Consider the following 5,018-nt stretch of genomic DNA (forward strand, 5'->3'; position numbering starts at 1 on the left):
GAATAATAATAATAAGAAAGTTTTTTTGTTTGTCAACCAAAAACAAAAGTTCAAAGAACATGAGTGTTTAATAATAATGAAAATACTCGACAAGCATTTTGACTTAGCACTGACGTCATACGACGTCATACTACCGACCTCAATAATATTTGACCAGAAATCTTAAGTAACATTTTTCTAATTTTTTCGGTGTCTTAATCAACTTAATCTACACATTCTAAAAAATGTGTTTATATTTTTTGATGGTTAATTGAAGCTGTATAGTAATATGAAAAAACACGAAAGAGGAAAAAATTTATAGGATTTTTTGGTAGGCAAAATTAAATTCATTTTTTGAAGAGATAGACATCTTATTTGTAACTATTTTGACTGAAATGTGTTTTGAGGAGTATTAAAAAATGTCAGATATTGCCAGTCCTCGCTAGTATTGGGCTTGAAAATTCAGAAAATTGTTCAATATATGCTCGTCTTATAATAACAAATATTCTTAGAGGATGCATTAGAGATTCTTATATAAAGAATTTTTGTTTTTGATATCTCTGTGCTTCTTTTCTACTATAAGTATTTAGTTGATTCGATAGTGACACTCAAAATTGCCTGGCATATTTGGCATTTTTTTATATATATATATTTTTTAGAAAAGTCACTTGGAATTTTCTAAAACATAACCATAACAAACGCAGTTCAAATCCGAAAAAAAAAACTGAAAATTCCAAATTTGAATTAAGTATTTTCTTAAACAGTACTACAACCCAATATATATTTTTTTATTTTTGTTAAAGTAATGGAAATATTAAGCACTACACAATATAATTATTGTTAGGCCCCGTTGTTAGTTTAATATATAATATTTGAATCAAGACGACCCTCCTATTTAACACATATATTTTTCGAACATTTTTAGAAAATCCGTTTTTGACAGATTAGTTTGAACTATATATTTCAAAGAAGTTCAAAGTAATCGTTGTTGTACTATGCATTTTTTTGTGGTGAGCTGCAAACCGGCGTAAACTATGTTGTACATGCATTTTAAGAAAGATTAGTCATCAGTCATCTATGTATCTCCACACTGCATGCGTAAACCCTAGGTTAATAAAGGTAAAGGTTATAATTGAGGCTTAGCAAAAACTAAATTTCTAGCATCTCGTACATATTTTTCAATTTTAAATAAGATCAACCCCAGCTCGATAAGGGAGTTTTTCTATTATCTACCATGGAACAATGCCGTATGGGCGACTGCAGGTCAGCAGAAATTCCACGACAACTATGATAACTTATTTGCTGTCAAAAATTGGATAGGGACAGGTAAACATATGGTGTCTGTTCTACCTACACGGTGAACGTACTTAACCTAACTAACTAAACCTATTTGAACAAAATGAACTAAAAATAATCAATAAGTTTGTTTCTATTATTTAAATAGGTTCACATGAATTAACTACAGGAAAGCAAAATTAAGTGTAAAAATAAATCAGTCTAATAGAGATTTATCTAGATCTCTAGAAAAAATGGTACCAAAATGTCAAATACATGTTAGAGCTACGTCATTATAGTGATAAAGTATCTGAAAGTTAAACCGATATGTTATTACTCTCTTCTAATTGTAGAGCATTATATTCGCCCTCTGCGTCATAGTCTAATGGTATTATATTTTTTATTGTTGGATAATATTTCATTACATAAAAGTGGACAATAACTACATCGTGAATTAACTACAGCAAGGGGAAGAGGATCATATTTTCTGGTTCAACTACTATAATTAGGTGTAAAAATAAATCAGTCTAACAGAGATTTCTGTAGATCTCTATCAAAAATGGTACCAAAAAGTCAAATACATGTTAGAGCCACGTTATAGTGATAAAGTATCTGAGAGTTAAACCAATATGTTATTACTCTCTTTTAATTCTAGAGCATTATATTCGCCCTCTGCCTAGTGTAATGGTATTATATTTTTTAATGTTGGATAATATTTCTTATATCATTTTGGCACTACTCAAAAGTTAACAACAGCTATATCGTGAAATAACTACAGGAAACGGAAGAGGATCATATTTTCTGGTTCAAGTACTAAAATTAGGAGTAAAAATAAATCAGTCTAACAGAGCTTTCTCTAGATCTCTAAAAAAATGGTACCAAAAAGTCAAATACATGTTACAGCCACGTCATTGTAGTGGTATAGTATTTGAGAGTTATACCAATACGTTATTACTCTCTTTTTATACTAGGGCATTATAGTCGCCCTCTGTATAGTCTAATGGTATTATATTTTTTGGTGTTGTATAATATTTCTTATGTTATTTTGACAATTTGGGCTAATGTAAAATAAAATGGTGTTAAAATAATCTTAAACTTGTGGAAATTTATAGAAATAGCAGTTCATTTTTTAAATTGTATTATAATATAAGAAAAAGAATAGAAAAACGAAATATGTCCTAAGGTAAGGTCATCCAAAATATTGAAAAGGTATTTATTGTCAGATAACGCGTAATATTTGACTTAAATATAAATTCGACAACGAATAATAGACATTTTACATGTTATAAAAAGCACAACAAAAACATTTAGTTAATGTAGCTAAATAACCTAAAATAACTCTTCTGCAATTCAAGAATGTCTAATTTCAATTTACAACATTGTGATGTTATCGGGCACATCTAACAAATCTCAAACTTTTAATGTCATTTTTTGAGTAGACTATAAACCAAAATAAAATACAATACAAGTACAAAATATTGTCCAAAATTCATGAATAAAGAACGAGTTTAAAGAAATTATAACTTCTATAGAATCCACCTTAGTTTGAGCAATAAAAAATTGAAATTTTGGTAATATTTTTATATTTATGTTCTTAGAAACAGTTAGTTACGAACATCTGTAAAAATGATAAAATAGGTTTTCGTTTTCTGAAAAACAATTTTTAAGAGAGGGCCGACGTTTTCCATTTTCTCAACCAATTAGTTGGTCCCAAGTCCAACATTTAACACGGACTAGTTCCATTGCGGGGCGTGTCATCGTGATAGTGCAGACGGGGCGAAATTCCGAACAATCACGGTGTATGGCGTCGAAGGTCGAGAAATATATAAAAATTTATTACGGCAATCTGGCAAATTCACACCGAAATAAGACATCGTCCGCGTTTAATGAAAACCCGAGGAGCGGCAAAACAATATATATGGCGGCTGGCGGCAGGCGATTCACGTAGACCATATCTTTATTTACTGCGCGGCCGTCGCGACGCCGAAGGAATATCAAACAGCCCGCCCTCCTTGATTGAGCAACTTGATTTTTAACCGGAACTGTACGGGGTTCGGAATAGGTAAGATCGGTTCGTTTGGGACAAAAATTGCGACCTAAATTTTTTTTGGCCATATTGTGTAATTTGCAAAAACGTAAATGTCAACCATATCAAAAGTATTGCAAAAATTAACTTTTACGATATTTTGATTCTTGGCAAAAGCAAAATAGAAAATACCGTGGAAATATTAGAATATTAATGAACGAGCGCTTTCAATACTTGAGGCCAAGTTTCGAAGGTCGACAATAGGGTCTTTGAGGATATTTTTTTAATTAATTGAATGAATAATTAAAATTTGAACTGGACATTTTCCTACCAAAAACATAACGCGGTTATTTCAGCTATTGGTGACGTCACGAGGTACGTTTTCCTGTTGTCAGTTGTCAGCTTGACATTTCTTCCCGAGTTTCAGTTATTTTTAAGTTGAAAGTTGTATATCGTTATTGCATCGTCAATAGTTATAAGACTACAAGCATTCCTGCTTTGGATAAACATTTATTAAATTACCTATACAAGAAACCCAACGAAGCATACGGTTAAAACCCATTATATTGTCTTTTTTCAGTTTAAGCAGGATCTGAAAAAAGAAAGCAAAAAGCCGACTGGTCCACCTCCTATAGGAATGGCAGTTGTAAAAAGGACAATGCAGAGTGTCACCCAACACATTTTAGGCCAAACCAGTACCTCAAACTCTACGAATTGATGAATGTCACACGCAGGATGAAATATTACATATTAAAAAAAAAGATATTAGATTTTGCTTTTGTAGACCTTTTAATCACTAACAGCAATCACACAAAGGCATGAAAGGCAAATCCCGAAGAATTAAAGCAAACACAAACCATAGATCAACCAATTTACTGCGACACTGCGTTGCTTGAAGCGTGTTTGTATGACTTCAAAATTAAAAGGCGAGGACGATCTAAAATAATTTGAAGAGTAACTTATTGTATTATAGAAGGTTTTCACGTAAATGTAAAAATATGTGTAAGAGGTAACTCCTGAACCCGTGACATAATAAAATAATTAAATTAATATGCAGAAAAGGATGGTAAAGGTTCAGATTATTATTTAATAAAATCTATAGCTTTGTCAAGATACCAACAGAATGTCAACACAGAACTCCTTAGTAGTTTCGATACATAGGAATTTAAAGAGCAACTGGTGTCGACGAACTAGATTCTCTGGTCATCTCAGAACTATATACCAGACAATTTGCAAGACCTGCAATTTATAATAGATTCTGTAGTTCATTGTTTCGAAAACACCAGTAAATCTACAGTTGCTTGTCAAAAAATAAACAATAGAGCTGTACGACTCGAACAAAGAAGTTCTCTCTAGAATTGAACAAGCGAGGAAAACGCATATTCTCTGTCTTGCCCTATGAGTGGCGAAAGCTGGACCCTAGACTCTCAGGCAGATTAAAAAAGCTTTCCAGATGAATGCTTCGAATTTAATCAAAGTTATTCAACATTATCAAGGAAAGAAAAATTTAGGTCATGTATTTAGAGGTTAGAGGTACGAATTATTTCTGCTCATAATGGATGGAAAAGTACAGGAAAAAAAAGTACGAAGACGCCAAAATTCATAATTACGAAGATGATTTCTTTCACAAACCAAAACTACAATTGCTATTTAGATCGCCAACGAGAGGCGAGGGTGTGAATAGAAAAAGGCAGGGTAGGCAAGGTGTGACAGCTTGTAGGAAGCCATTTTCTATTTA

Source organism: Cylas formicarius, unplaced genomic scaffold (genome assembly GCF_029955315.1).
Source record: "Cylas formicarius isolate icCylForm1 unplaced genomic scaffold, icCylForm1.1 PGA_scaffold_1__22_contigs__length_36826433, whole genome shotgun sequence".
Lineage (NCBI taxonomy): Eukaryota > Metazoa > Arthropoda > Insecta > Coleoptera > Brentidae > Cylas > Cylas formicarius.